At 44.4% G+C, this 23,930-nt stretch overlaps 1 protein-coding gene across 11 annotated transcripts in view; it reads right to left on the reverse strand.

The window, feature by feature from the left end:
• The window catches only part of TSNARE1 (t-SNARE domain containing 1), a 451,136-nt gene that overhangs the window by 400,592 nt on the left and 26,614 nt on the right, over positions 1 to 23,930 (reverse strand). For all 11 annotated transcript variants that reach the window (XM_072925076.1, XM_072925080.1, XM_072925081.1 and 8 more), the window contains one exon: positions 5,544 to 5,594. The gene's annotated coding sequence lies outside the window, so the exon portion shown is untranslated. The remainder of the gene's footprint in view (positions 1 to 5,543; positions 5,595 to 23,930) is intronic.

The raw sequence follows: 23,930 nt of genomic DNA on the forward strand, positions 1-23,930 counted from the left end.
TGTGTGTAGGTTTGGAAGAGCATTTTGTTGTTGGAACAAGATCTGTAATGTCCCTTCCAACCCAAAGCATTTTATGGATTCTGTGATTCCCAGAGCGCCTGCTCTAACACCACCCCGTACATGTTATCTCCATCTTTACACACTGTGAGAGGACAGGGAAAAAGAGGAAAGATCCCAACCATGGCTCCATAAAATAACCTCAATTTTGCAGCAAGCAAGCTGGAGGGAAGCCATTTCATTCAGCAGAAATATAAATACATTCAACCTTTTGGATCTCTAAAGGCAGAAGTAACTCACACCAGCTTCTTTCTCTCTGCTCAGGAAAATAAAGGGACATCTGGATTTACCTCTTTTGCTGGTACCTTGCACAATACCAGCTCGAGAATGTCATCCCAAACCAGCACAGGAACCTGCCTGTGTGAGGGGGAGATGTTTTTAAAACACACCAAAAAAATTCAAATCTGGCAATAGCGAGCAAACAGAAAGCTGCAAGGTCCAGGGATGCAGATAATTCAAAATATACTGACATGCCCTGCAAAATGGAGGCTGCAGCCAAAAAGTCTGGCCTGACCCAGGACAGATTCACTGGCAGCTCAATGCAGAAATGAAGGTGGCTTCACAGATGTCTCTGCTCTAAGACAATGAGGTACCTGCTCCTGATTTTGGGACCTGAGCTTCTGTAAATTCCAGGTCAAAAGAGAAAAATTAATCTCTCTCCTTTAAAAACTGGATGCATAAATAAATCAAATTAAATCCTCAACTCTATCACAGAATCCAAACCAAAAGTTGGCAGCCATTTGATGGAGGGAGGGCAAAGACAGTTTCATCTTTCCCCCATCACACTTTAGAAGAAAAAGAGAACATTTTTAGGCTGGAAAAGAGGTCACTTGAGCTGCTGCCATAGTGTGAGATGTGGGAAAAACATTAATTTCTATATCCATTTTTTTCAGGTGCTGGTGCTTGATCCAAACACCTGCACAGCACAGGAAAGCTTCCATCAATCCCTTAATATGCAGTGGAAATTAACCTATATTTTTTGCATATTAAAAACATCCAGGAGCTGCCCTTACCTACTACAATAACTGTAATTTCACTTCCCTGTATTGCCCCACATTGCAAAGAAAAAAAAAAATCAAAATCATAGAAGGGTTTGGGTTGGAAGGGACCTAAAAGATGCTCCACTTCCATCCCCTGCCATGGACAGGGACAACTTCCACTATCCCAGGTTGCTCCAAGCCCCATCCAACCTGGCCTTGGACACTTTAAGGGACGGAGCAGCCACAGCTTCTCTGGGCAACTTGTGCCAGGGCCTCACCACCCTCACAGGGAAGAATTTCTTCCCAATCTCTAATCTAAATCTCACTTCTGTCAGTTTAAAGCCATTCCCTCTTGTCCTGTTACTCCATCCCTTGTCCAAAGTCCCTCTCCACTCGCTTGGAGCCCCTTTAGGCACTGCAAGGAGCTCTGAGGTCTCCCTGGAGCCTTCTCCTCTCTCAGGCAGCTCAGCCCCAACTCTTTCATCCTCTCTTCCTAGGAGAGGTGCTCCAGCCTTCTGATTAGAAATCCTTCCTTAACACCCAGGTTTTCCCCATCTGAGGAGCACTCCCAAATCACAAGAAACTCTCTTCCCATGCGGTGCACACAGACACCTCCCACAGCCAGACAGCAGCGCTGGCATCCAGCAATGGAAACCTTCCCTCTATTTGCATGCTCGGCTCTGCCAAAAACAAAGCATGCTGCTCAAGTGGCAGAACACCTTCCTACTTCTTAAGGGAAGGCCAGGGAATTTGTGCAGATCCCTTGGAGGCAGCATTGCTCGAGGAAGACAACGGAGGGAGCTCAGAGCAGCAACTCTCAGTGCTGAGGAGATTAGGAGGGCGGCCCAGGGAATCAGCAATCCCAGCACATCACATCCACACAGCCTTGCCCACGGCTGTCACTTTGAGGAGAGTTTGCTACAAAAACAGCACAGAGATTATCTTGTTCTCTTGCAGGAATGCAAGGATTGAGATGCAGGGGAAAAACATCAAGACGGGAGCCGCAGGCTTTGTGGAGGCGAAGCCAGCTCTGCTCACTGAGCAGGGACCACCACATGGAGGAATTCCGGCCAGAAACCACCCTAGCGCTGGAATGCTGGCCAAGAAACTGGTTTGAGAAAACACAAAATGTGCCAGCAGCCTGATGACACTGCCCATTGCTCTGAGGAGGGGTGCACTGAATGCCAGGACATCGCAATGAAGGCAGGCATAATTATCATTTCAACCCACCACCCAGGGAGAAGAGTTTTTGGGTCACCACAGTGCTCACATCACATGCTGGCAGCTGTGAGAGCCACACGAGGGTGTTGCATAATGGCTCTTTTTCCTTTCCACACGCACTCGGTGGCATGCACAGAGCAGTGCCACAACTAGCACACGGAGCAGCTCACAGCGAGGGGAGCAATGGCAAGCCAAGTCCACCAGGAGTCCACAAAGAATCATGGAATTGTTTAGTTGGAAAAGACCTTTAATGTCATCAAGTTCCACCATTAACCAAGCATTGACTGCATTGGCCACCACTATGCCACGTCCCCAAGTGCCACATCTGCACACTTGTTAAATCCTTCCACCGCTTCCTTGGGCAGCCTGTTCCGATGATTGACAACTTTTGGTGAAGAAATTATTCCTAATATCACATCTAAACCTCCCCTAGCACCACTAGAGGCCATTTCCTCTTGTCCCATCACCAGCTTTGAGCCCTTGTATGTGCCCTTGGACAAACAAAGCGCCCAGGTCCTTCACACCCCTAAAGAAAAAATCAGCACATGATGGAGGAGTTTATGAAAAGCAACATTTGTGAGGCTCACCACTGACACCTGAAAAGATCAGAAGGATGGGGACAAGGAGAAAATGCAATGAGGTCTAGCAAGGACCTGGGCACAATGAGGACATCAACACATGGACGTTTCACCTACATTTGTTTTAAAGGCTTATTTTATGGATAGTTGTGTGCACACAGATGTACATTTATGTAAAAACACCACTTTTCCAATTACTGTGCCTATGACTGAAAGCACCAAAGATCAGCCAGAGACAAAGGCAGAAAACCACACAGTGACACACGAAAAGTTTGAGCAGTGAAGCTGATGCTGGACAAGCTTAGCCCCAGTCAACCTCTTACTTGCATCACCTGAATGGCTGAAGCACAGGTCAGGCCAGTTGAACCAAGTCCTCAGGAGGAACTTGGTCTACTTAGCAAAGAGTGGCCTCTCCAGACCTCAGCAGCCTCTGGCAAACACTTGGTCATGTGGATGAAGGGCTGGGGCCAGGGAGCACCTTGTGCTTGTGCCCCGTGCAGCCCTTCCAGCAAAAGTGCCTTCACCAGTGCTCATTCAGCACAGAGTATGAAAAAGCTAAAAACAACTCCACTGCCTGGACTTCCAGGGTATCAGGAGGTGAAAAAGAACAAATCTGAGCAAGGAGAGATTTGGACTCTCTGCTGCACTGATGTCCTTCTATAGCTTTGCTCCCAAAGTACCACATGTGGCTATCACATTTTCAAGATTTTCAAGAGCATTCCACACCCAGCTCAGACTGTTTGATTCTTCCCAAAGGGTTTCCATCCACTTTTCTCATCATGCAGCAGATAGACAGAGAGAGCAACAGACCCCTGGTACACATGGGGAGAGGGCAATCCACAAGTGTGCAAGAGCACAAAGACAACAGAGGGACGTTGACCAGACTGAACAGGTCAAAAAATTGACAGGGCCTAAAATGTTGTCAATACAGCCAAGGACCACCATGACAGCTGGGGAGAGAGATCCTGCCCCCACCATCAGTGCAGCTCTCAAAGTACCACAGGACTTTTACATTTATCACACTTGGTGTTCCTTACAATTCACTCTACCACCAATGCCCTGCACCAGGGGGACTCCAGGTCCAGCAAGAGCAAGACTGGGCACAGACCCAGAGATGCCACACCAGTTATTTCTCCCCTCACTGCTGAAACAATCTGCCCCATCACCTGGCTAATTACAGCTTTCTAACCCAGCTTGTTCCCACAGGCCACATCCCCACATACCTGCTCCTTTCTGCCACACAGAAGAAACAGCACATGAAAGTAAGAGATGGGAAGGGAAAACCATAAAGCTGAGAAAAGATGCCATTGGCAAAATTTGTTTTACAGCATGACTAGCTGGTACTGAAAGCCAAATCCTCTGGTTTTCAGTCCAGAGCCTTGTGGAAGGACCATTTGTGTTCTCTCCCCCCAGCCAGACGTGGTGCTGGGGGACTATTGAGGACAGAAGTAACACCACTAAAGCTCTGTGCTCAGTCCTGCTGCGAGGAGATCCAGGGGCAATGAGCACTGGTGTTTAGGGAAACATCACCTGTATCAAAGGGGACACCCATCACGCTGATTCAGCACCAGTGCTGCCACAGGTGACAGGAAAATTACACAAAGCACTGCTCCCTCCCCAAACACGAGCCTTGCAGGGGATGAATCTGTTTCTGTCTCCAGGGTCACCAAGGAGGAGTCCTACAAATATCCCTGTGCCCCCAAGAGGAGGTAAACCAGGTGGGAGGGACAGAATAGTCCCAGAAAAAGCCAGTGGAACTTGGCTGTGGCTGTGCTGTCCACAAATGGATCTGCCCAGCTGGATCTGCTGCTGGAGCAAAAAGCAATTTCCCTGGGAGGGGACCACTGAACATCCAAGGGACACATGAACAGCCCACCAGTGTGACACAGAACAGCACTCTCCTGCTTGCTTTTCACACTGCCCAGGAGACCAACAAGGCTTTACCACCCTGGCAGGAGTTTCCAAGATGAGGAACAGGAAGTTAAACCTGAAGACCTACAGAACAACACAGTTCTCAGTGATTTCAGGATCTTGGAGATGGACTTTTTAATAGGGCCTGTAGTTTCAGGGTAATGGTTTCAAACTGAAAGAGGGTAGAGGTTCAGGCAAGATAAAAGATTTTGGTAGGACACAAAAATGTTGCCCACAGAGGTGGCAGGTACCCCATCCCTGGAAAGATTCAAGGTCTGGTGGGATGAGGCTCTGAGCAAGCAGATGAAGTTGGAGATGTCCCTGTTCATTAAAGGGGAGTTCTATTTGATGATCTTCAAAAGTTGTTTCCAACCCAGGCTATTCCATGATTCAAATTCTGCCTGGCATCCTTAAACACCCAAGTTTCAAAGCACTGCAGTCTCCACATTTATTTTATTCCTGTGCATGGTTCACTCTAGACATCAAAGACATGGAACTAGGAAAGGATCAGCACAATGAGAACACAGGGAGAACATGAAAATATGGCCAAAGCTCTGAGACAGCTCTTGGATAAGGTCACTTTCCATATGCATGAAGATAAGCACTCCCCAGCCTCACCAGCAAAAACTTACATAAGCCATTCTCCCTTTTGGCAACTCAGTCCTTTTGAAACTCCTATAAAATGAAAGTCACAGGGAAAAAAAAAAAAGTTTCTCAAGGAAAAAATTTTATTTGCATCTGCCTGAGCCCCATAATTTGACGTTCAGGTGACTCTCTCCTGAAAAGATGTTCTTACCAGCTGCTTCCCAAGTCCTTCTCTCCTGGGCACACAAGACTTTCTTCTAATCTGGAAGAAAAAGCAAGACAATTGATAAGTGATGGGGAAAAAAAAAAAATCAATTTCAATGCCATGATTAAGGACATGGCAACCATCAGCACACCAAGAGCTCTGATATCCAGACACATCCTGCAGCCTCTGAGCTAGGTTGCAGGAACAGGTAGAAAGACAACTGCTGGATCCTCAAAACACCACTGCTGAGCATGGGGAACAGCAACTCCCTTTCAAAAGAAAGTTGACATGAATATTTAAAATTCCTAGAAGGTTTCAACATTCCAGATTAGCAACAGCACAAAAGTTGGTGGTTGTAATTGTTTGCAGGACACCTGCAAAAATAATAAATAACAAACTGGTATCTTCAATGAAGAATCATGTGTTTAAGTATCCAGTCTTCTTTAAGATCCCAAACCTGCTGTGGGAGGAACACTCTGGCCAAAATCCAGTTAGGCATTTCAGTGTGTCAGATTTGAGAGAAGAGGGAGAGCCCTGCTGAATCGAGGTCTTGGCATTTCTCACCAGCTGCTTGTTTCTCTCTCCTGCTGGCCTTCAAACACGTACACACACTCCTACCTTCCAAGAATTTTCAATTTTAGCTTTTATTCTAGAAACAACACCTCCTGGTTACAAAAGCAGCTGATTTTGCTGCCAGGAGAAAGCACTGGTAGAACCCCAAGGGGCAGGTCCTGCATTAGACAAGCACCAGGCAACTCTCAAGAGCTCACAAAAGGCCTTTTAATTAATACTCCTACTTGTTTTGGTGAATTAACACCAGTGAGGAAGCCCTTCACACACTGCCTTCAGCTCTGGTCACTGTGGGCTGAACACTTTAAAAATCCTTTTGCATTTATAAATACTTCCTATACAGATGCCATATACTTCCTACATGCATAGTCTCTACAGAAAGCACAGTTAAAAAAAAAAAAATTAAAAATGGATGCAATTTCCCCAGAGAAAAAAATTCAGAGATAAAATTGTAGCAATGATTTATATCTGCCCAGAGGAGCAGAGCAGCAATCCCAGCCCTTGGTGACCTCTGTGCAAACACACCAAGCCAATTACACACCGTGACAGAGGATTTTCCCCTCCCAGAGCAGCAGCTTCTTGTTCCTCGGAGTGAGAAACATCAAAAGGTAGTGCAACTAGTGAGTGTGTGTTACTGAGCAGGCTGGGGACAACCAGCCTCGAGGTTTAATCAAGATTTGGATCCAACTGTGTGAGGGGTTTTGTAAACATTGATCTTATGGAGTTGTTACATCTGGAGGATGTAATTCCCAATGACCTGCCTGTTTAACCCATGGAAATCACCACGGGGCAACTCAGCTCCATCCTCCCACTCCATCCCTCCTTGTTTGCTGTGGTCTCCATCAGCAGATGAGTGCTAATCCACCTCATCCTTCAGTGTCCCACACCTGCGACATGCCCAGCAGCACTTCCATGTCCTCTGGCAAGATAAAAGGCAAAACACAAACTTTTTAAAGCCACCAGTCATAGCCAGCAGCTGACAGAAGAAATGTTCTTAGCTTTCCAGAGTTACAGAATCATTTAGGTTAGAAAAGACCTTTCAGCTCCATCAGTCCAACTACTAAGTACTGCCAAGGCCACCACTAACCCACGTCCCCAAGTGGCACATCCACACATCTTTAAATACCTCCAGGAATGGTAATTCAACCATGTCCCTGGGTAGCCTCTTCCAATGCTTGAAAAACCTTTCAGTGAGGAAATTTTTCCTTATATCAAATCTAAACCTCCCTGCTGCAAACTGAGACCTTTTCCTCTCGTCCTGTCACTTGCTGCTTGGGAAGACTGGGCAGGACATGGTGATGTGCAGCCTGCCAGTCCTCTTGTTTGGCCCAGGACATCCTGGTTCCAGCTTCTTGTTGAGCCACACCATCACTGCCCTCGTTGTAAGGATGCTTTTTCTCCTGGATATCCCAGAGCCCCTTTCCTTCACCCTGTTTCTTTAGCGGAAAAAACAAACAAACAAACAAACAAACAAACAAACAAAAAAACAAACCCAAAAAAACCACCAAAAAACAAAAACAGGGGCTGAGAGCTAGGAATTTGTGACTTCACAGGCCATTCTTTTCTGCTCCAGAAAAAAAAATAGGAATAGTATGATGAGGAGCCTGTAAGAGGTGCATTTAGGTCTGGATTTTAACCATCACAGGCTCACTACTCTCATTCCCTGCAGGATATTGCTCAGAGTAGCCAAAACCCAGGTGACTAGCAGAAGAAAGAAATACAATAGCAGGTACTTCAGACAATCCAAAACTATCCAAAACTCAGCTCATCCTACCCACAAGGATACTGAAATTCCAGCTCCCATCTGATCCCCAAAAGACAAAGTTATCCCTCCTCCCGAGATGTTTACAAGGGAGAAACCACCTCACTTTCCCAGGTGGTGCTTTGAGTCTTCCCAAGTGTGCTCCACCTATGCTGTGCACTCCATCATCTGCTTGGAATTGGGGTGGGAGAATCCTTTTCTAACACTCTAAATGCACCAGCTTAGTTATTACAATTTGGGTTTTTCAGGGGGTTTTGTCTATTTTTGTATTTGTTTGAAGCATTCAGCCATGGGACAAAATGATTTCTGCCTGCACTGAGAGAGGAAACACTCTGACTGTTTAGGTGAGATTAATTTCAGGATTGTGGCCAGACTGAGGAAATTGGTGGCAGAAATCCTTCATAACTGGATAATGAGGTTGTGGGTTTATGAGTAATTCTCCTGAGTTATGTGCCTGGCACCTTGGGTGTGGGTGACACATTCCTTCCTCCCCTCCATTTCTGAATGGGAAATGTCATCCAAGTGCACAAACACAGTATTTATTAAAAAAAAAAAAATAAAAATAGCAACAACACAACTCATGAGGTGGAGGCACAGATTGCATCTCACTTGTACAATGTACAATCACCTGCTGTCTGGAGGAATTTCCCTGCTGGGTTCTCCAACAATATCTCCAAACTCCATCACAACTGTGATGTACCCAATATTCCAAAAATCTAAAGAGCCTCTGGGGTGAAAACCAGGACAGTACCAAGCCAAATCAACAGAAACACTCCCCTGAACACCTCTGTTGTAACAATATTTTTGATATGGAGAGATGAATCCAGGCTTCCTGACTCTCTGCTGCTGAGCCACCTCACGTCCATACCCATGGTCCTGCACATACTGTCCATGCTGATCTCATATTCCTCCTCCCAGCCCAAAACAGCATCCCTGGATTGCAACCAGCTCCCCCTTTTTGAGCAACCAAAGGCTTTCACATGGAGGTTCCCTGAAGTTTTAACGTTGTCAAAGTTCAGCTGCAAGGAAATTAGAGAGGAGAAAGAGCAGCCTTTTTGTGGAGATGTGGAGATGCCTCTGCTCCAGCTGGAGCCATCATCTTCCATTACTCAGCTCCTTTTTGGGAATTCTCCACGCCTTCTCCTCTGCCATGCCCAGGCACTAGACATGAAGATAGCTAATGACAGTTCCTGCTGGCATGACATCCACCCTGCTTCTCCTGGAGGATGAATGAGCAGATGGGACCTTTGGAAGGACAACTGGAGTCCTTCCAATCCAGTAACTCCCACCCAAAAGTCAGAGGATGCAAAGATCCTTCAGGGTCAGACCCTTTTTCCTCGGGGTAGGAACAGGGTCAAAGAATATACGCAGGTGGTTACTGAGAGGCTGTGCAGACTGACTCATGTCTGTGTGGTTGGTTTTACTGTTATACAAATTCCTGCTTTGCTGGCTTATTCCCCAGCCAACTCATTGCACTACTACAGCAAAATAAGCACAATCCTGAAGAGTTTCGAGATCAATATGATGGGCAAACAAGCATCTTCCATCATGCAGAACTAAAATTAAAATGTGCACCCGCCCTCACCTCACTCCCTGAAATCCACCAGGCAGGAACTTCCCTGTGTCACATCAAGAGACTCAGAAAACTGAAGGGGTTAATGGGAAACTGCATTTTCAGCTGGTTCCAGCCCCACCACCATGTCTGTTCCAGCAGACCAACTCCTGCCTGAGACACAGCAAAGCTGCTTTAAGAGCAGCTTCCTCCATCACAATCATCCTGATATAAATGGCTGTGAGAGAACCAGGGGAATGGTGGTTTCCAGATATTTTGGAGAAGGAAAAGGCAACCATGAGGTTTTCTTAGGAAAAAATTGCTGAAGAAGCTCATGAGTGTTCTGGCTGTGCCATCACACTGAAATGAGAGAAGTGAGAAACAGAAACCAGAAGAAAACTCATTCAATCTCTGCAAAAACCCCTCAGGGGACAGATGGGAGCAAACACGAAGTTCAGGGACAACACCACAGTGACACCTCATGAGGTTGGGCATCCCTAAGGAGAAAAAGCATCTGAGAATCACAGAATCACAGAATGGTTTGGGTTGGAAGGGACCTTAAAGAACATCTTGGTCCAAGCCCCTGCCATGGGCAGGGACACCAGACCAGGTTGCTCAAGCCCTGTCCAACCTGGCCTTGAACACTTCCAGTGATAAGAAATCCACAGCGTTTTTGGGAAACATGTTCCAGTGCCCCTAGCCTTCACAGGGAAGAATTTCTTCTTAATATCTAATATAAACATACCCTCTTTTCAGTCTGAAGACATTCCCTCTTGTTGCATCACTCCATGCCCTTGTCCAAACTCCCTCTCCAGCTCTCTTGGAATCCCTTTAGGCACTGGAAGGGGCTTTCAGCTTTCCCTGGAGCCTTCTTGTCTTCAGGCTGAACAACCCCAACTCTCTCAGCCGGTCTCCATAGCTTCAGTCCTGTGATCAGATTAGTGGCTCTCCTGCTGAACCACCTGGGGGAACATCTCCACCCTCAATGCAACATCAACAGAGAGATTTGGGGCAAAGACCTAACACTAAACTACCAGACCAGGGCAAAACCCTGATATCTGAGCTACAGCTGGTCTTACACTGCAACTCCAGCTCAGATGAGCAGTTCTGTCAGAGAGAACACTGGGACAGACCCTGACTCACAGCCCTGAAATCACTGTGAAAACCCTGCTCAGCAGCAAGGCTCCAATATGGGAATCAAGACATTCCCAAGGTCTTCCTGCAAACCCCTACAAACAACTGATTTTTCTTTTCCTCATGCATGTGGCTGACTTTTCCTTAACATCTCATCACATCATCAGGACCACAGCAAGAAAACTGACACCCTCTCAGACACCTTTTGGGAGAGCAAACACAGCTGCCTGCCCTTGATGGTAATTTTGGGGTTGAAACTGAGATGCAGATTGCTGCCAAAACAACCACCCTGGGGGAGCTGTTGCTTTTTTTCTTGAAATGCAGAGACACTTTCCATTTCTTCCCTCCCCTTACTTCTACTGATTTCACCAGATTTCTTAGAGAAGGGAACAGCAAATGCATGACTCAGAGGGAGAATCATCTTCTACCCATCACAGAAATGCTCACGTGCACGCAAAGAGCTGAGTGAGACATGGTCTTTTGTCCCAGGCCATGGCTGTTCTGACTGGCAAAGCTGTCATGTGCACAGAACAAAGCACAAGCAAGAGAAGAAGCAACAGCACCAAGAGTCAGAGGCTAAAATTGCAGGGCCGTGATGAACAGAAAGAGGTTTCCTCCAAGAAACCACCAAGCCAACATGAAAGCCCTCATCCCATGTGCAGAGGAGGTCACAGGAGGAGAAATTTACAATTTCCTGCATGGAAGAGGCTGTGTGGGATCAGGTCAGGATGATCAATGTGCTCAAGGGATAAAAACCATGCCCAGGAGCAAAGTGAAAGCAACAACCCTTAGTGATGCCCACAGTATCTCATCTACCATGCTGACTTGCCTTCTTCACATGCTTTAAAATTTTGGAACACACCTCCATAAAAAGTTGTGATTGACTGGAATATATTTTCCATTGTCTCCACTTTTACTGCATTTTTATTGTGGTGCCCAAATATTTACTTGCTGAAAAGGTGGAGTAGGGGTTGGCAGGCACATGATGCTCAGAAACACCAGGAGAGATGGCTCCTCTGACACAGGAGGAGAGGTCTGAAAACAGCTTCTTGCACTGCAACAAAAGTCTTGCCATAGGAACAAAAATGTGATCCCCTGCAAAACTGCAAAATTCACTTGATGGTGTGCAGATATCTACAGCCCCCAGGGCTGTTTTCACAGTTATGATTCCTCCTTATCCCTAATACAGCTGACAGCAACACATGTAGGATCTGGAGACTCTGTGCAGGGGAAGACAACTCATAAAGGCATCAGAGCATTTCAGCAAGGCCTTCAGAGTCGGTTATCTGGTGTTTTAGACTTCACTGATGGCATTTATGAGTTTAAAAATGTATATAAGGCTTCAACATCCTCTCCCAGACAGTCTCTTTAGGATGCAAATGCAGTTTAACACAATTAGGCAGGACAGAAAGCCCAGACATTTTACAGGATCAACTTCATTCCAGTTGTCAGGGGAAATAAAGAGACACCAGCTCAATAGAGAGGCTGGACAAAAGTCTATTTTCATCTCTAGATGGTTTTCAGATCAGCACAGGACAGTGCAAGGAAGAAGAGACTTTTTCCAAAAGGCATCAAGCCTTGTACAGCTCTATATGGGGGAAAAAATTGCCAAAAAATAATCAAGTAATCCAGTATTTGTTAGGAAAAAAAAAAAAAAAAAAACCACAAAAAAAAAACACCAAAAAAAACCCCAAAAAACCCAAAAAAAAACCAAAAAAAAAAAAAAATTAAGAAATAATTTTTAAAAAACCTCATATTTAATTTTTGGAAAAAAAAACAAAATTCCAAGAAAGTTTCCAGCACACATTGGTCCATTTACAGATGCAAATAAAGCAGGAAGTAAATAAAGGCAGGCAGGTTTAGATCAGAGATTGAGAAGAAATCCTTTACTGTAAGTGTGGTGAGGCCCTGGCACAGGTTGTCCAGAGGGACTGAGGACTCCCCATCCCTAAAAGTCTTCAGGGCCAGGTTGGATGGGGCTTGGAGCAACCTGGGATAGTGGAAAGTGTCCCTGCTCAAGGCAGTAGAGTTGGAATAAGACGATCTTTAAGGACCCTTTCCACCCAAACTACTCTGTGATTCTCTGTGTAAACTCCTAGCATTAGGAAAGAAAAAACAGAGGTGAGAGACAAGGAGAAAGTTGTCAGTGTGAGGCTTCTGGAAGCTCAATGCTTTTATTTCCATTACTCAAGGCTCAGAATTGAGAAGCTGACAATGCGTCTGGAGGTACCTTGAAACACTTCCCATCACAACTGCTCTTTCAAAGGAGAAGCAACGTGAAATTGGCAAGAAGTAGATATTTCTATACAATTTGTCACCTTTCACAGAAAAATCAATCATCCCTATTTCTAGGTATTTCTTTTTTTTCTATTAAAAGACCTAAATAAAGCATTTCTCTTATTGCAGACTGCAATTAAAAAAAAATAAAAGGAACAGCTTTATTAATTCAATCTTCTGGAGCATCTCTGCTGTGAAGACAGAATGAGAGTTGGTGCTGTTCAGCCTGGAGAAGAGAAGGCTCCAAACAGAGCTTAGACCTAGAGGAGCTCAAAGAGATCTGGAGAGAGACTTTGAACAAGGGCATGGAGCAACAGGACAAGGGGAAATGTCTTTAAGCTGAAAACAGAAAGATTTGGATAAGATTTAAGATGAAATTCTCTACCATGAGGATGATGAGGCCCCAACACAGGTTGCCCAGAGAAGCTGTGGATGCCCCAACCCTGGAAGTGTCCCAGGCCAGGTTGGATGGGGCTTGGAACAACCTCGGATAGTGAAAGATGTCCCTGCCCACAGCAAGGAGTGGAACTAGATTGTTTTTAAAGTCTCTTCCAACCCAAACCATTCTGTGATTCCATTAACGATTTTGGGATCTATCCCTGAACTCCCAAGTGATTCTAGAGGACTTTTAGGTGGCAACAGAAACACTGACAAGATGTTGGTAGGAGAAATTCAAAACATCTCAACTTGTGCTTCTCTTTCTAAATAACAGGATCAGGAGGCTCTCAGAAATCATCAGTTTAGCAGCTCTATCACTGCAAGAAGTGAGATGGAAAACTGTCGGAGTCCAGGACATCCCTCTGGCTGCCCTGGCTGTCTCGAGACCCTGGCAGAGGGCTCAGAGACTTTGGCAAGAAGTCAAAAACATCTGTGGCTTCGATTTTAGCCTGTGGAAAAAACTGCCAACTCTGGATGAGGAATTGCAGGTAACAAGGGTTTCAGTGGTGTGATATTTGGAGTAACACAGGGTGGAAGAGTGGAATTTTGGGATTTTTAGAGTGGGGTTCAGGGGCATACAAGATGGAGGAATTTGGAATGTCCTGGCCTTCTTCTCCCTTCTTCTTGTCCTCCGTGTCTTGGTGTGATGGTGACACTTTTCTGTTTAGGTTTTCTATTTAGGTTTAGGATGGAGATTCACAGTCTAACATAGGTGATGGGAATTAGCAAAGAAATTGTAAACATAGGCACGTAGTTTTGAGTACATAATGTAGGAGCTGCCAGGGCTCAGGGCAGATGGCCATGGCCTCCTTGCTAGCCAGAGCTCGGCAGGTCAGGGAAAGAATGTTTAGATAAGAAGAAATAAACGACCTTGAAAGCGCAATCAGAAGCATTCCAGGCTCCTTCTCTGGCTGCGCTGGACTAGGGAAGCAAAGATTCTTTTTTATCTCTTTTGGGGTCACCCTGACCTAGGAACCCCGAGAGAGAAATCCACAGAAAACCACCTGAGCACAGGTACAAGGTGCCAGGTGCTGTGTTTGCACACCTGACATGATGAAGCTGCTTGGACCACCCCCCTACATCTCCATGCCTCCATCTCCCTCCCTAAATCTCGCACCACAGCCCCGACCTTTGGGCAGTGATTTAAGACCTCTGGGTCTATTACACAAGCTCAGGTGTTGCTACCTCAGGTCCAGGTAATCCAACACAAATCACTGCAGAGAGATAAAAACGTGGCCTATCTGAAAATAGACAGAAATCCCCATCAAAAACATCTAAGTCATCATGATAGAAAAATAAATCCAGGCAGATTGTTGCTCTCATTGTATGAATCATCATGTTGTTATAGCAACTTCATATCTGCACCCAATCTGAAAACCAAGCACAGCTGAAATAATATAACAGCATTAAGTTAAAATGATATATAACAAGACAAAAATGGATCGGCTCGATCTCCGAGGAGCACCCACACTTCTTTCTCACCCTCTTCCCTCCCTTTGAAAACATTGCTTTGCTGTATTTAAACAATAGAAAAAAAAACAGCCCAGACTTGGAGCTCACAGAGAAGAGGAGCTCTAATGAGCTTTTGAATTCAAGAAGAGTCTTCAAAATGAAAAATCACGGAATCGTGGAACCACAGAATCGTTTAGGTTGGAAGGGACCTTAAAGATCATTTTGCTCCAGCCTCTCTGGCATGGACAGGGACATTTTTCACCACCTTTAAATAAAAACAAGTGCAATTCCTAGTTACAACCACCAGACCCAGCCAACTGCCCCTATTACTCCCACGTACTCCAAAATCCATGCATTGAGTGAATTACATAAATTTTTTTTCTTTATTCTTAATTCATGCAATGTAGCACATATATAAATACAAATATACATTGTGTCCTGCTCTGTTCAGTAGTCCTAAATGCTCCAGCCTGAACAGAACATTTAGCAGCAAGAAAGGGGATGCACAAGTTCTAGCTCTGAAACTGCAGGTCTGTGTGGTGATTTTACTGCTGGAAGAAAAGCAAAAGCGTGACCAAGGTTCTTTCCATTGGAGCAGCAAAGGATGAAAGGTAAATAAACAGAATTGTTTCAGGGACCTTGGCAGGAAAGCACAGCTCCTCTGCAAGGCAAGGGGAGCCCACCAACCTCCAAAACACTGCAGGTGCCTCAAAAGGCACTGTTGTGCCCCAATTAGTGGCAAAGATGAGCAGAAAACACCACAGGGCACTTCACTGTTCCTCTCCCCATGCGATGCTGCCAGCAACAAGGTTTGAGGGGGAAGGGAAAGTGGAAAGAAAGAAGCTAGGGAGATTAGCAATTTTTGCTCTTGATGCTTCAAGCAAATTAAGACCAAATAAACCCCAAAATAGAAAAAGCAACCCACAAACCCACAGCCCTAGTCCCAACAAAGTCCTATTAGTCTTAACAACAGCACAAAAGTGACTCAATTAATTAAAAGCAAGTAAAAAGAAGCAGCCTAACTTATTATTTCAGAGTTCAAGACAGCAAAAGCACCAGTCTGCCCCAGACAGAACTCTTTTTCTTTTCTTCTCTTTCTTAAATGCATTTATTCATTAAGGCTTCCTCGTAGGCTGTGTAATGAGTCACTTCTTGCTTCTCTATGAAGTGCAAAGAGATGGAAAGGAATAGGATTTAAATGGAGGATGGAGACACTCACAAAGCCTGTTAGAAAAGCTTGAAAAGCTTTTGAAGGAATCATAGGTAAAGAGAGGCAACTCCTCACATGGACCCTAAGCCCTTTCCTGTATCACCAGAGCTTTCCCAGGGTCTAAGCCTGGCTGTCTCCTTCCTTTCAGCCAGCACAGAAAACCACCCCCTCTCCTCCACTGAGCTTTCTTCCTCCCCAGAAGAGCTTGGGATGAGAAACCCAATGCTCAAGCAGAAAGCAGGAGAGATGCTGCTCCTCCCATGCACCTTGTGGCTCAAAAGTGTGGATGTGGCTGTCCCTGCACCACTGAAATATGATTAGGGGGGATGCTACCAGTTGGTTTCATCAACAGCACAAGGCATTTCAGGGCTCTCACCTCAGCAGAAAGAGAAGCCCCAAACGCCTCCAGCTCAGAGTGAGCCACACATGTCCAATTATTCTGCAATTATTTTTCCGAGAATCACAGAAACACAAAAGGGTTTGTGGGAAGGGACCTTAAAGATCATCTTATTCCAACTCTCCTGTCATGGGCAGGACATTTTCACTAAACCAGGTTGCTCCAAGCTCCACCCAGTCTAGATTTCCAGTGGAGAGGAAGAGTCTGTCTAATCCATCAGATCAGAGATGCCAAGCTCAATGAAAAGCTCAGGAGACAAACTCTCCCATCATCAGTCCAATCTCAGACTGGATCTGAAATATCCTGATTTGGTTTCCCAACTACTGTCAGGAGTTTCCCCTGGATTTCCAGGTCTTTTGAGTCCTCTCAACATAAGTTTTGAGGAAGCAAAGCCAGCACAGAGATGTGACACGAGTCTATAAAGTGGCTGAACAAAAGGAAGGGCATACGTGTCACTGCAATAAACACAAATCCCAAAAAAGCACAACCCAACCCCAAATCCACTGCTGCCAGCTTTCCAGCAAGGAATCCCATCTTGTCCATGTGCAGAAGTAGAAAACTAGAAATAAATATTAGGCCAAAATAGATATTGGGGAAGAAATTCTTCTCTGGGAGGGTGGTGAGGCACTGGCACAGATCGCCCAGAGAAGCTGTGGCTGCCCCAACCCTTGAAGTGTCCAAGGTCAGGCTGGACAGGGCTTGGAGCAACCTGGGATAGAGGAACGTGTCCCTGCACATGGCAGGGGCTGGAATGAGTTGATCTTTAAGGTCCTTTCCAATCCAAATTATTCTATGATTCTATTTTTTGGTGAAATTGCTCTGGTGACAGCCATGATCATGTGTCATTCCCCATGGCAGAGATCTTCTTAAGAATGGTGTCTCTCACTTTTCTATCATTTATTCTATCTGAGAAAAAGAAAATTTAAACCAGAAAAAAAAAAAAAACAACAAACAAAAGCCCCCACAAAATCTAAAATAAATTAGAAATCTTCCTAAATACAGAATCCAGAGGAACTTTTTTGCTGCCACCTAGACCCCTTCCAAAGGGTTCCCATGCCAATCTAATAATAAAGCTGTCGTATGGGGTGATGTGATTTTAGTTTTCAAGCTGAAGGTTGCTATGGGAGGCTGTTCCTAGCAGCAGCACTGCGCAGCATTTGTAAAAGCCCTTTCCAGCATCAGACACTGATTTTTTAGAAGGAAAAAAAAAAAATCACTATTTTTGTTTTTAAAAAGTTCCATAAAAAGCAGCAGTGCAGAGAAAAATGTAGAGAAAAAAAGCAAAATTAAAAATGGCGCTGTAATTCAGATGCCTGTAGAAATGCAGATGCACTAAAATCCCCTTCCCAAAGCTAAAGCACTAGGAAAACCTAATTTTATTTTTTTTTTTCTTCAAATCAGTGCATATCAGCTGAGTTGCTGCAGTTCCCAGCACCAGGTTTGCTGGGATGTGGAGAAGTTAAAGACAATCAGATGATCCCAGGTGCTGTATAAATGAGGTGCAGAAATGGGAACAGGTATTGCAGTGCCTCTGTGGGGTCATCTACTGTGCACCGAGATCTTGACTCGCATAAAAATAAGGCATCACTTCACAACAGATTGAGGAAGTTTACCCAGATTTTTAGAATTAAAAAAAATATAATATATATGGGGATTTGTGCAAGGAATGAAGTATTATGTACATATACATAGACACACACACAGAGTTATGTAAAACTGGTCAAATACAAACGACTCTCTTAAAACTAACAAACAAGTAAACACAGAAGATATTTTCCACAGCAATCTGCAAGATTTAGGAGACTGTTACAACCTGCAGGATTTACAGAGGAAACACAGTAAGAAGGAGGATTTAACACAAGGACAGAGCCCTGAAGCAGCAGGAGGAGGAGTTGCAGTTGCTTTCTACCTTTACACAGTGAGGTGAAAACCACCAAAGACTGATTTATAAAAGGCTTTCAATTCACGTTGCCAAAGCCTCCAGCCATTAGGTGCCTTAAATCTTTGCAGGTTAAGTAAAGGAGAGTTGGTAGATGAGATACGTGGATGGGGGTGAATATCTGGAGAGCAAACGCATCCCAACAGGAGATGTGAGAGCAGAGGAGAGCACACAGCCAGCTCCCCGCCCATACCCAGGATATGGAGAAAGGTGAGGATCAAAATCACCCAGTTCCACCCTCTGCCATGGGCAGGAACACCTTCCACTGTCCCAAGTTGCTCCAAGCCCCATCCAACCTGGCTTTGGACACTTCCAGGGGTGGGACAGCCACAGCTTCTCTGGGCAACCTGTGCCAGGACCTCACCACCCTCACAGGGAAAAATTCCTTCCCAATATCCCATCCAAGTTTGCCTCTGTCAGTTTAAAGCCATTGTCTCCCACCCTGTTACTCCATGCCTTGTCCCAAGTCCCTCTCCAGCTCTCCTGGAGCCCCTTTAGGCTCAGGAAGGGACTCTAAGCTCTCCCTGGAGCTTTCTCTTCTCCGGGATGAACTCCATGATTTTTTGCCTCGAGTCTTTAATGGGAGATGCTACAGTGACGCCACTGAGACGCTCCTTCCTCATCAAGAACCAGGAGGCAAGAAACCCTTTAGACAGATCCACAACCAGAAATTTCTGTATGTCAAAGGTTTCAGACCCAATTTAAACTCTGATGGAAGTTATACACAGGTGAAATCTTAAGACAGAGGAAGAAAAACTGATTTGAGCCTGATGTTCAGATAACAACTAAGACACTGCAGAAGAGATATTTTCAAAGCCTGGATCTGGCCTGGGCCCTTCTCCCCACTGATTTCACAGCTTCTGGGATAAATTCTCAACAAGGAACAGAGAATCTTTTGCCATCACAAGCTTTTACCAGAACATGCAAATAACCCACTCAGAACATCTGATCAACAAGCCAGAATTTGTTTAAATGCTCAAACTCCAAACCAGCAACAATCAGGAGCCCACAATACCAGGCAAAACAAGAACCATCACTGAGATGCACTGCACTGACTGCAGCAGCAGTACCAGGAACACACCATTCAATTCAAATTATTATATTAAGTTGCTAAAAACAGACTGAATTATTGCAAAAGACTTCACTATCAGCCTTCAGAGCCCTGCCAACCCACCCTCCACATCCCCAAAACTCCTCCTTCCCCAGCACTCTGCTAATAAACTCAGGGATGTCCTTCCCAGAGGTCTCAACACCTTGTCAGCAGAAATTCAAATCAATCCAGCCCTGGAAGCAGCTGCAGCAAATATCTCAATCACGTTCATCATTTTAACTTATCCTATTTATGAATCAGGTCAAGCTTGAACTCTCCATTTACATTATCAGCCTTCATGATATTAAGATAATCATGCAGAGGACTGATCAAAGGTTCCTTGTAACTTTGGAGTACAGGAATTACCATACAATAACACTTTATCTACTCCAGTGTCCTTTGTGACTGTCAAGAATACTTTCTTCCCTAGAAAATAGGACAAGGAACAACACTGAAGAAGAAACTGCTGCCAATACTAAATCTAAGAGTAACAGGGCAGTGGGTGCTGTACACATCTCAAAAAGAATCATGAAGATCACCAGTTTTTAAAACAGAAGAGGTTGGGCAGGGCCTCGAGTAACCTGGTCCTGACACTGCCCATGACAGGGGGCTGGAACTGGATGGTCTTGAAGGTCCCTTCCCACCCAAACCATGCTGAGATCCCAATATCTGCTGAAAGTCTCTGAGAAAAACAGAGAGATTCAAGCTGCCTTGAATTACCTTTTTTTTAATCTCACCTGTATGGAAGGACATTTTGATTTTTGCAGACTGATACTGAAAATCACCTGAAATGGTTCTCTAAAGGGCCTCAATTTCTCTCAGCCCTGCTTTGATGGGGAGATGAATCCTGCAGCCTCCTGACACCCAGAAATAATCTGCTGATGCTCTTGGAGCCCTCTCTCTGTTGTCCCTCCAGCAGCTGCAGCACCTGCACAGCATCACCAGGTCACTGCTGCAGATCTGAAAACAATCAACAAAACATAATAAAAGAGAAAAAGCAATTCCCATCTTCTCAAGGAACTTTCAGTTCACCTCCAACTCACTGTTTTTCTTCCTACAACAAATAAAATGTAACATCATTCTGCTATTTTTGTGAAGAGATGTTTTATCCAGAGTTTGGGCAAAGGAGAACAATTTCTAACCTGATTTTAAGATTATTTAAAGAGGGTAAAAAAATAGAAGGACATAAGCTTGTAAAACAGTCTTATGTGGGAAGAAAATACAGGAACACTTTATTGGAAGCGCTTCACTTCTGATACCAGCTATTAAAAATGTAGATATAATCCTTTATTTATCTCATTTGCAGCAAGAAAACTCTCCACACACAGAAAGAAAAATCACATGGGATATAATCCAACAACAATCTCCCCCATTAACTCGAGAACGATGTTCTATTGAATATTTCAAGCATGATTACACTGTAAGAAAATGGCACCATGCCACCAAGCCCTGTAAATTATTTTCTCTCAATACCTCCCTTCCTTGCAAAGATGCCAGGAGGCTGGATAAAAAAAGTGCTCCCAGATCAAAGTAAAAGGCACCAAAGAAACAAGGAGGATCCTTCAAGTGACAATCCCAATGTTTGTCCCAAAGTGGAAAGATGACCTTAGCAGTTGATGTTGCACCATCTAGGCAGGATCTGGGCTGGGAATTATTGTAACACGGGGAGGCTTTCTGCAAAGGAATTAAATACACAGGATTTAAAATGATGGCAACCGGCTCTGAGTCATAACTTTGAATGCAGTTTATGCTTCTGCTTTGATTTTAGGGCTTCCAGTGGTAAAAAAATTTCACCTTAGTTTCTGTAATGTGGAAAAAACACCATGAACAGCAAGAGATGAAAGCTCGAAACGGCTCCCTGGGTGATGCATGAGCTCAGAGGGATCCCGGGTCCAGTGAGCTTTGACTGGGAGTCACGGCTGTCTTTTTTCCAGTCATGACTTAAGGAGGAAGCACACACAAACAAAATGACAAATACTGCCAAGTCCAGGCAGTGAGGCTGTAACACAGCTAATTAAATACTTTGTCAAAGATTTTCCGATCGTTCAAAGGATTGGGATTTGCAAGAAGAGGCTTGCAGGGGTAGGAACAGCAGCCTGAGTGCCGAGTTGAGCACATCTGAAAATGGTAAATGCTAACATGGATTCAATGTGAATTCCCTGAATGTGTCAGGGAACAGGGAAGGGAGAAAAAGCCAAGTTCACCCATGTAACAGAAGTGCTGTTTCTCTGAATCCAGCTGTACAGCCAAGGGACCAGAGCCACCCCAAAGGTGCTCCACTGACCATGAGAGGAGTCACAGATCTTCAGGAACTTCTTCAAGTCCTTTGGGACTGCTGCTGTCGCTGTCTGAGCCTGACCACACAAATTAACAAAACCAGAATTAACAACCTGGTCTGGTGGGATGTGTCCCTGCCTATAGCAGAGATTCAGATCTGGATGACCTTTAAGGTCCCTTCCAACCCAGACCATTCTGTGATTCTGTGATCATGGGGGACATCAACTGATGGGCAAAGAAGGGGGATGACACCTTAAGACACTCACAGCAGCTCAAGTCCCCAAAATTCCAACTCGCTGCCTTCTTGAGCACGCAAGTTGATTTTTTTTTTCTCTTATTCAGAAATTTTACTACAACATAGCTTAGAATTATGTACTCCAGGCCAAATAAATGTGAAATGAAGATGGAGAGGAAGTGCTGCAGCAGGCACAGTCCTAACAGAAGCCAATGAAGAACTGGATGTCACCACTGGCACCTCAAAAGGAAACTTTGCCCAAAGCTAATCCTTTCAGGTGAGCAACGGGATGCATAGGAAAGAAGATAGAATAATATCAAGATTATTTTAAGGAAATATAGAATTATTATAGATCACTATAACATAAAATTCACTACCCAGAGAATGGTGAGGCACAGGCTGCCCAGGGAAGCTGTGGCTGTCCCATCCCTGGAAGTGTCCACGGCCAGGTTGGATGCGGCTTGGAGCAACCTGGAAGGTGCAGGGGCTTTGGAAATAGGTGATCCTTAGGTCCCTTCCAACCCAAACCACTGTTGAATTCTAAGAAAATTATAAGGTAAAATTGGTGGTGCAGTATAATTTGATTCTTAATCTTTTTAATAGAGAAGCAGCTCAGAAAATATTGAGAGATGAAGGTCTGAAAGGTCTCTTGCCCCATGGAGACTAGGGAGAAGAAAGGAGACACAGTGAAGGAGCGAGTTTGATTTGGAAACTGGCACCAAATACAGCAGAAAAAGCTTCAACAATGATCAATTTAGAGAAGGATCTCTCAGCTTCCTACAACACACTAGAAAAAAAACCAACCAGGACATCTCCCTCAAGAAAAAAACGTAAGTCAGGAAATACTCAACAGAGAAGCGAATTTTTTTAATAATTGACATATAACACTTACAGGTTTTAGAGGCCAAGAACTTCAGGATCCAAAGGCACAGGGAAGCACATTACAAGACCAGCCAAAGTTGTCATAACTAAGTTGCAACATGAAATGCTAAAGCCAAGCCTTAATGATTTACCGTCAGGACAAACCCAGGGAGGATTCATCACCACATTTGCATGTAAGGACACTGTTTGCTCTTCTTTTCAGCACGTTATTAATGATCACCATCCAAAAGAGAAATGCTTGAACTAAATGAAGCCTGTGGCTCTCCAGGCAATTCCAAGACTACTTATAATTAAAGGCACCATTAAGCCTTCAGAGAAGCAGATGTCAATCCATGTCAAAAGTTACACAGCTGAGCGGGGTCTAATTGCACTGAATTCAAGAGATACATCACATCCCCAACAGATGTCATTTTATAAACACCTTTTTCCATATCTCACAATCTTAAGATCCTTTGAGTTGTTCTTGCCTGTGTTCTTTAGAAAAGAAAAGACCATCCAGAGTCATCTGCCTGCAAGCTTAACATGAGGTAAGTGGCAAAAAGAAGAAAAAGACACTGATGTGGTAGGTAAGCCAATTAAAAAAAAAAAAAAAGTTTACATAGAGAAACAATTCCTTCCTTCCCATTTCACACTTTTTTGGTGGTAGGATGATATTTTTGAGCTCCCTTTTTTTGCATGTTTATTCAGGGTCTGTACAGCCAATCAACTGCACATTCTTGGGAACTGGTAAATGCTACAAGCACGGTTCATCCATTCCCAAAAAAGAGTTTTATGAACAATGTAAAAAAACAATTCAGAGCCATGAAAAGGGTTCTTGCAAAGCCTGGCCCAGGTGTCAGAACAACCCAAAATATCTTTGGATTAAGACACTGATCAAGTTTTCTCCTCTGCAGTTAAATGGGAAAAGAGAGTCCAAATAAACTCAGAAGCAGAAATCATAGAAGATACTAAAAATATTATCATCTAAACACAGAAAGGTCAAAAAATAAATTCTTAACTGCCTTCTCAACACAACGCAGAAAGCACATCTATTCTTAAGCATTCACCAAGGCCAGTGAGTTTGGGAAAAAGACAGATGGGAGAATATGTAGGAGAATATGTTCTCTGAATACTTCCACAAATAGGCTACCAAAAGTCAAGCAAGATGCTGTGTCACAAGGGATGCAGAAGTCACAGGA

This window comes from Taeniopygia guttata, chromosome 2 (genome assembly GCF_048771995.1).
Source record: "Taeniopygia guttata chromosome 2, bTaeGut7.mat, whole genome shotgun sequence".
NCBI classification, from domain to species: Eukaryota; Metazoa; Chordata; class Aves; order Passeriformes; family Estrildidae; genus Taeniopygia; species Taeniopygia guttata.